At 35.8% G+C, this 9,831-nt stretch overlaps 1 pseudogene; it reads left to right on the forward strand.

The window, feature by feature from the left end:
- Positions 219 to 9,831, forward strand: part of LOC109838807 — a 13,998-nt pseudogene continuing 4,385 nt past the window's right edge.

Genomic DNA, 9,831 nt, shown 5'->3' on the forward strand with positions numbered 1-9,831 from the left:
TAGCCCTAGGTATTCCCCAACAAGAGGAACCAATTCCTCCTCCCTTCCTGCATTCATGACAATCTCCTTGATCTTCCATATAAATATTAACTCTAGTTAATCCTGCTCCTCTCATGGCCTCAGCATCATCACTGTCCATGCTCAATCCAGTGCTTGCCCACTAACACAAGCACAAAGCTAAGCTCGCAACATCCAATCTCATCATACCCTAAAACCTGATGGCGTCGTCGACGAAACCCGACCTTATAAGGCCCAATTTGTCAAGCGTACGGAGAGAAATTCAGGGCTCAGGAAACTGGGAGCACCTCGTTGACCCCGTCATCCCTTTGCTCTGCTCTAAAATTATTCAATACGGAGAATTTGTCTCTATTTGCAACAAGTCCTTCGACTTTGACCCTAAATCAAAATGCTACCTCAACTGTAAGTATGACAAGAAATCAATGTTGTTGTCGACCGACATGGTGAGCTCCAACTACGTGGTGACCAAGTACATCTACGCCACACTGGACATTACAGTGCCCACGCAACCGGGTGCGTGCAGTGCCTGATGGATTGGTTATGTGGCGGTGTCGACAGATGAACAAGAAAATTTTTGAATTAGCAGGAAGGATAACATGGTAGCCTTAAAAGGGACGGTGACCAACACAGAATGGATCGCCAACATGATGAGCTCCTTGACGGCCGCTAGGTTTGACCCCAATGATCTGAAACCCGATGTTAGGGTCGAGTCAGGGTTCCTTAGCCTCTACGCATCATCCGACAGCACGTGTAGATTCAGTCAAGGCAGCTGCAGAGAGTAGCTCTTCAGTGAGGTGTCGAGAATTATTAATAATTGCAAAACCGAAGAGCTGAGCATCACGCTTTGATAGAATTTGAAGAATACAACCCTCTACACAAAGGAAACTTTTATTGATAGAACACTAGAGAGTACAATACATGTTCTTACAAAAACATCTCACTTTCACACAACTCCTTTATTTTGGTGGACACTCACACAAGGCTACACTACACACTCAAGCTCTCAAGCTCACTTCTTGCTTACTTGCTTGCACAAATGAGAGCCCAAGACCCCTATTTATAGGTTCTTAAGAGGGCTAGGAAGTGTGTGGAAGAATCAATCCTAGCCATACATTATTACCACATTCTACACACTTCTCCTAAAAGATCTTCTTTTTACATCCTTCTACAATTTTCTCTTAAAGATATATTTCTTCAATATTTGTTGAGAAGCTTCCATTATCTTGGGCTTAGATGAAATGGATTTGGGCTTTTATTTTCCCTGGGCTAAAAATAGATTGGGCTTTAAAATGAGCTGGTGTTGATCTTAACACTCCCCCTCAACACCAGCTTTCATTTCTCACAAGTCCAAGCTTCTTCTTAAGCTTCAAAAATGTTTCTGTCTTCAGTGGCTTGGTGAAGATATCAGCAATTTGGTCTTCAGACTTGTAATATGTCAGCATCACAGTCTTCTTTTTAACTTGATGTTGGATGAAATGATATATTGTCTCTATGTGTTTGCTTCATCCATGTGCTATTAGATTTTTGGCAAGTGCAATAGCTGACTTGTTGTCGATGAGAATCTCTATCGGTGCTTCTTGTTGGTGTTGCAATTCCTTCATCAGACTCCTGAGCCATATTGCTTGACACACACATATCGATGCTGCTATGTATTCTGCTTCGTAACTTGATAAAACAACGACAGTCTGCTTCTTTGATGAACATGAGAATATTGCTGATCCGATATTGAACATGCGGCCAGATGTGCTCTTTCTTTCATCTAAATCTCCACCATAATCGCTATCGGTGTAGCCGACTAATCTTGAATCTGCACACTGTGTATAAAATAATCCTTGATCAATACCTCCTTGGACATACCTGAGAATTCTCTTGGTTGCCTTGAAATGCTCTTGCCTTGGCTCCTCCATGTATCTGCTCACCAGTCCTACCGCGAACACTATGTCAGGCCTAGTGATGGTTAGGTAGTGCAAGCTCCCGACTAAGCTCTTGTATAGAGTTGGATCAATAAAGCTTCCTGGTGATTCTCACCTCAGCTTCACTCCGACTTTTGCAGGAGTTGTGATTGGATTGCAGTTGCTCATGTTGAACTTTTGGAGGATCTCCTTTGCATATTTCTTCTGAGAGATGAAGATTCCTTTCTCTGATTGCGACACTTCTACTCCAATAAAGTATGACATTTCTCCAATGTCAGTCATCTCGAACTCCTTGATCATGTTCTTCTTGAACTTCTCGAATATTTTTGGATTATTGACGGTGAAGATCATATCGTCCACGTAGAGACATACAATCATAATGTCTCCATCCTTCTTCTTGGTATAGAGAGAGTGCTCATATAGACTCTGCTGGAATCCGTTCTTCTGGAAGTATGTATCAATTCTGGCATTCCACGCTCTGGGTGCTTGCTTCAGTCCATACAATGCATTCTTCAGCTTGTAGACCTTGTCTTCTTGATTCTTCATCACGTACCCAGGTTGTTGCTCGATGTAGACTTCTTCTTCTAGATAGCCATTAAGAAAAGCTGACTTTACGTCCATCTGATAGATCTTCCACCGGTTCTATGCTGCCAATGTGATAATGAGTCGAATGGTGTCGATCCTCATGACTAGTGCGAACACTTCTTCATAGTCAACTCCTTCTCGCTAACTATGGCCCTTTGCAACAAGCCTGGCCTTGTACTTCTCGATTCTGCCAACTTGATTTGTCTTTGTCTTGTACACCCACTTTACTCCAATGGGTTTATGGCATTCAGGTAAGGTGGTGAGCTCCCATGTATCATTTTTCTTGATTGCCTCAATCTCATCATCCATGGCTTTTCTCCACTTGTCTTCTTGAGCAGCTTATTCATAGCGGACCGGATCACATTCTGCAAACAAGCAGAATACTGTGTAGTCATCCATCATCTCGATAGGTTCTGTATCATCGTATAGATCTCTTAGACTTCTCATCCTCCTTGTTGCTCCCCTAAAGAGCTTCCTTCACTTGAGATGGATGGTGATGATGTTGGCGTCGATGTTGAGGTTAATGAAGCTGGACTATTTGGCGGACTTTGTTAAGGTCTTCCAACCTCCTGCAAGTCATCATCATTATCTTCAAAGAATATACCTTTAATGTTTTTATCTTCATCGGTCCATTTCCAATAATCTTCTTCATCGAACTCCACATCTCTTGAAATGATCATCTTCTTTGTAACTGGATTTTAGAGCTTGTATGCTTTTGGCCTCCACTCGTACCCAACGAATATGCACTTTTTTCCTCTATAGTCTAACTTCTTTCTTTTCTGCTCTGAGATGTGTGCATATGCAATATACCCAAACACCTTCAGGTGGTTGACACTTGGCTTGATGTTGCTCCACATCTCCAATGGTGTCTTGAACTTAACGCTCTTTGTCAGACATCGGTTGAGGAGGTAAACTGCACAGTCCACAGCTTCAGCCTAGTAAGTCTTCGGTAGGTACTTGCTCTTCAACATGCTTCTGACCATATCAAGAATGGTATGGTTCTTCCGCTCTGTTATGCTATTTTACTGTGGTGTGTAGGTGGTAATGAGTTGATGAATTATCCCGTACTGCTTGTTAAAATTGTTAAATGCATTCGAAGTGTATTCTCCGCCTTGATCTGATCAGAGCACCTTGATATGGTACCCACTTTGCTTTTCTACCATCTCCTTGAATTCTTTAAATTTCTTCAGAGCTTTAGATTCCTCCTTCAGGAAATAAACCCAAGTTTTTCTACTATAATCATCAATAAATGTGAGAAAGTACCTATTTCCTCCAAGAGAGACGACTTCAAATGGTCCTGCAATATCTATGTGGACCAATTGTAGCAGCTCTATTGCTCTTCTTAACTTTCTAACTTCGAAACTTCTTCTATGTTGCTTGCCCTTCATATAACCTTCACATAGTTGGTTCGGATGATTGATTTGCGACAATCCTTTCATCATTTTCTCCTTCCACAAAAGATTCAGGCCACTGAATGCAAGATGACCGAATCTCAAATGCCAGAGCCAAGACTCATCCTTCAAAATCATCTTTAAGCACTTGATGGGGTCAGTATGAATATTTAAGGTAAACAGTCTATTTTGAGACATGTTCACATTTACAATTACTTTATTTTTATTCGTGATAGTGAGGGCAAGGTCTTTTAGATGTATATCATAGCCTCTGTCAAGGAGCTAGCCTAGACTCAAAATATTATTTCATAGTGCTAGGATATAATGTTAGACCCTAGAGGGGGGGGGGTGATTAGGGTCTTATGCTAATCTAATCTGATTTTATGTCAATTAAAACTTATTAATAAATTATTCTTGCAAGATAGATATACAATATATTATGAGTAAGAATATACAATATGAATAAAAAGATATATCATAGCAAAGAGGTATATGATGAAATATATGCAAGGATATATAAATTAACACAAGGGTAAACAATCTAAACTAAAGATACAATTATGATAGGTCAATATAAACAATACAAACACACAATATGATCACGGAGTTTGGACCTTTCGTCCTACGTCTCCGCTCCCCACTCCCGGGAAGAAATCCACTATCACAATTGGGTTTTCTACGCTAACCTGAATAACGTTTACACCATACAATATTAGTTTTCAACACTCACCGATCAACGATCACAATCTCACAATATAACTACACTCCACACCCTCTAAGTGTTGGTTATAAAGATGCATCCAGACGATGAAAAGCATACCGCATTCAGAACGCCTCTCGGCGTCTTCTGCTACACGGTTATGCCCTTCGGCTTAAAGAATGCAGGTGCTACATATCAGCGAGCCATGTCAAAGATCTTTCAGGAGCATCTCCGAAAGACTGTTGAATGCTACGTAGATGACTTGGTCGTGAAAAGTCGTGATAAAAAGGGTCACATTAAAGACTTGAAGACCATGTTCGATTTGATGCGAGCTCATCAATTGAAGATGAATCCTACCAAGTCTTTCCTCGGAATGTCGAGTGGCAAGTTCAAATATATGCAAGGATATATAAATTAACACAAGGGTAAACAATCTAAACTAAAGATACAATTATGATAGGTCAATATAAACAATACAAACACACAATATGATCACGGAGTTTGGACCTTTCGTCCTACGTCTCCGCTCCCCACTCCCGGGAAGAAATCCACTATCACAATTGGGTTTTCTACGCTAACCTGAATAACGTTTACACCATACAATATTAGTTTTCAACACTCACCGATCAACGATCACAATCTCACAATATAACTACACTCCACACCCTCTAAGTGTTGGTTTCTCCATGTCCTTTCTCAAGTGCTCGGATACAACCTCTTCCTAGGTTCGTCAATCGACGTCACTCCTCTTGGAAGCAACCCCGTCTCTCACAACACACTCCTCTCGGTGTACTAGTGTAATACAAAGTGAATCTCATAATTTAAAGCCCACAGATCAAATGATTGTTCTCTAAACAAGGTGAAAACTCAATTAAGCATAACTTTTAGTTACAAACCCACAACCCTAAATTATACTATGAATGTAAATACAATAAGCTCAATGGGTTGTGTGTGAACAAAGAGATAAATCAAAACAAGTCTAAACTCAATTTAATCTAGCAAAATAAATATGACAAGTTAAGCATAAATAAGCTAGATAAAGAGTTTAAGAAAACTTCTCTAAAACAAGAGTGGAGGGATGTAGATTAAAGCCTAAACAAGATTGATGATCTCCTCAAACTCTTGTGAAATTCTCTTCACAAACAAACTCTTAAACACTCTTTTAAACAAACACAAAACAAGCTTAAATCCTTGTTAAGCTCTTTTAAAATATCTCTTGGTAGTGGAAAATAATTATGGCAAATGGTTATATATAGGCTTGAAGAAAACAACTCAAAAAAACCCCAAAAACCTACTAAAAAATAAAAATCAGTAAGTTACCGTTACTATGCAACGGTAACTTCGGCGGTCGACCGTGACGGTCGACCACAAGAAATAAAACTGCAAAACTACTCTCTGGACTGTAAATGGTTGACTGTGGTAGTCGATCATACTGTAGCACGATCGACTGTAGCGGTCGACCGCACTGTTCACGGACAGTTTCTGATTTTGATAGATTCTGAAAATTTACATATCTGACTTTGTAAAATCAATTAAAAATAGTAAATCAACTCCACAAATCATGAAATTTTGAGGAAATGTTCTATACATGTAGATAAACATGTTAATGTAGATAAACATGTTAGAGAAAGAATTTCTAAAATATCATTTCTCAGTTGAGAGAAAGAACTGTTTGAACACAGATATATAGTTTCTGAAAAAAAACTGCTGAAAACTTGGTTTTGTAAATTTAATTGAAAATAACAAAACAACTCCAAAATTAGTAAAACTTGGGGAAATGTATATATATTTGAAGATAAACATGTAAAAAAAGAAAATTTTCAAATCACATTTCCCAATTATGAAAACGTATATGTTTTGCAAAAACATGCACGAACATGTGCACGAACATGAGCTTATTAAAAACTTAATTTTGTAAATTCAAATAATCATAACAAATTAATTCCAAAATTGATAAAACTCTGAGAAAAATTTATAAACATGAAATTGAATATGTTAGAAAAAGAATTTCTCAAATTGAATTTTCCATTTGTGAAAACTCATGTATTTTGCAAGTGTGTCCAAAACATGAAAATGTGATATACAAAATTTAATGTTTTGACATAAACAATGTTTTGAAACCCTATGAAATAATTTTATGGACTTAATAAAATATGTATACAATAATTGTTAAGTCCATAAACCAAAACTTGTGTATATATATAACTATATATATAAAAACCAAATATGTGTGTGTATATATGATTGAGCTTAAAGTACTAACACACATAATATAAAACCTAAACTAAATATACCCAAGCTTGATAGATCTTCGATGAGCTTGACTTGGTACATTTTGCGGGTGAAGCTTGAACTTGAATCTTTAATTTTGAATTGCGTAGGCTTCACTCCACAATTCCCCCAACCTCCATTTGATATGATCGTGAATGCTCGATTTCATCCATTCTCCAACATGTTGTTTGTCTATAATAAATAGAATTATACAAACACTAGACAAACAATATTAAAAGTAAATTGTTTGTTAAACATCATCAAAACAAGAAGGCTAACAATCTTCCTCTTTTTGATGATGACAAACAATTTAAAAAAAAAGATATATGCATGAAAAAAAATGAATATATAATATTATAATTATCATGTATATAAACAAAAAGAATATACTCATAATATTTCTCCTCCTTTGATAACATCAAAAAGTGAAAAACAAAAGAAGGAAGAGAGCGAAAGCTCCCCCTATTAATATGCATGAGTGAGTATAAAAATATAGGGATTGCTCCCCCTATCAAAATGCCATATACAATATATGCAATAAAAGATCATGGCAAATATATGAGCAAGCATAAAAAAATATGCTAATTATCACTCACATACAAGAGGATAATAAGAACACATATAAATATATCAATATGAAAAAGTGTCTCAAATGTACAAACATAAAAATAATGTATAAAACACATATAAATATATCAATATGAAAAAGTGTCTCAAATGTACAAACATAAAAATAATGTATAAAATAGATTTATGAAATCACAAGAAAGAAGACAAAGTGTCTCAAATGTACAAACATAAAAATAATGTATAAAATAGATTTATGAAATCACAAGAAAGAAGACCTGAGAATCATGTAAAAAGTTTTCAAATGAAAACAATTCAACCAATGAAATCATAAATCACAAGTAAATCATATAAGAACATAAAATCAAATCATCATTGATTTTCAAAAATTAAGAGAGGCAATTATATCTAGCGCTTGAGCTAGTATCAACCCATATAAATATTTTAGCATCCGGTAAACAAGATTTAGGAATAAACACCAAATAAACCAAGAGGGTATATAACTACAAACCTCTCATTTAAAATCAAAACTAATAGTCATGAAAATAAAATAATTAATCAAAGAAAAATTGTTTTCATATTTAAAGATTTCAAAGCATAATTTTCAAAACCAAGACAAAGAAAAATAAAAATCACTAAAGTTCTTAGTTTAAGAATCATATTTATTTTGGTATCCAAGAATTCTTGGTACCAAGAGATTTAGGGACATGACCCCTACTATTTAAACTCAAAGCCCTAGGGTTATGAACCCATTTGGGCGCATATGACGTACTAGTACGGTCAAAACAAAAATTGTACACATGACCTTTCCAATTGTAATGGTGCAATGAAGAGGGTTAAATAATTTGTGTTGACCAAGTGGGCGTGCACATGAATCATTTGCAAATAAAGTTTTTTCTTTTAAATTATTTCGCAAATGAGAAACATCATTAAACAATTATCTATTTGGAACATATTGCAACTTAGAAGCTTTTTATATATCATAACAAAATTTTGCAAGATGTCCAAACCTACCACAAACATCACATTTAAAAATATGTGGTCTACTAGAAACATTTGGCAAAATTGATTTTCTTTTTAAATCAAAACAATGTTCAGCCAAATGACCAAAACGATCACATATATCACATTTAAACACACTAGCATGCTTATGATAAGCATTGTGAGAATGAGCATGTGAATGTGTATGTGTATAAGATGATGAAGCTAGATGGGATGCACTAGGAGTATTAGCAATCTTAGGTTTGTGTGCATCATAGCAAAATTTAGCAAGGTGGCCTTTACGATCACAAATTGAGCATTTATAAACTTTGCTATACAAGTGTGCATAGTGTGTGTTTGATTTAGAAGTGTTAACATAGAACTTTGCACACAAGTCCATAAGCTTTTTGTTATTTACCATACATGTTTTTAAGGTTGAATGGTTGAATCTAAACAAGATATGCGATGTTTAACTTGACTCAACTCATCATTTTGCATACATGTATTGGAAATAGAAGTAGATGAAACATGATCATATTTAAATGAATTAAACTTATTTCTAATCATTTCTACTTCTATCATGGTATTATTATTAGCATGAGTTAAGCTAGCAATAGATGAAGTCAATTTTTCATTTTCTAAACTTAGCATGTCATTGTTTTCTTTAAGTGTAGCATTCTCCTTAGTAATGACATCAAGTTTAGAGGCTAACAACTCATGATCGGATTTTAAACTAATATGCTTGCTTTTAAGATCAATAAAATTATTTTGCAATTTTGTATAGGCATGTGATAATCTCTCATATGCACAAGCGAGTTTATTAATAAATAGATCATCATCGGATTCCGAATCGCTTACCACACTAGGGCTACCCCTAATGGCTGTGTGCATGATGCTCCTCTATCACTTGAAGTCGATTCCGCCACAACATATCGAATCTCCTCCAAATCTCCTTGATGTGTTTCAAAAAGTTTCCAAATCGTGTAAGCACTATCAAAATGAGCAAGTTCGTTAGAAATACATGGTTCAAAAGCATTATGTAAGAATTCTAACACTAACTTGTTCATTGTAAACATTTTCTTATCATGATTGCTCCACTTGGATTTCTCCAATGGGGCACAATATAAGCACAATCAATAACTTCCCATAAGTCGATATTTCTAGATTCAACAAATATTTTAAATTTAGAGCACCATTGAGCATAAGGAAAATTTCTATATTTTGGAGCAGTATTTGGATCATAGCCTAAACAAAATGCATCCATATTCATGATATATATGTGAATATATGCAAGCAAGACAAATACAATCATAACTAGATTAGCACAAATAAGATAACTTGAATCTTTAACTCAAGATGATTAGACCTTAAATCAAAAAGCACCAAGCTCTGATACCAGTTGTTA

The sequence above is a fragment of the Asparagus officinalis genome, chromosome 4 (genome assembly GCF_001876935.1).
Source record: "Asparagus officinalis chromosome 4, Aspof.V1, whole genome shotgun sequence".
NCBI classification, from domain to species: domain Eukaryota; kingdom Viridiplantae; phylum Streptophyta; class Magnoliopsida; order Asparagales; family Asparagaceae; genus Asparagus; species Asparagus officinalis.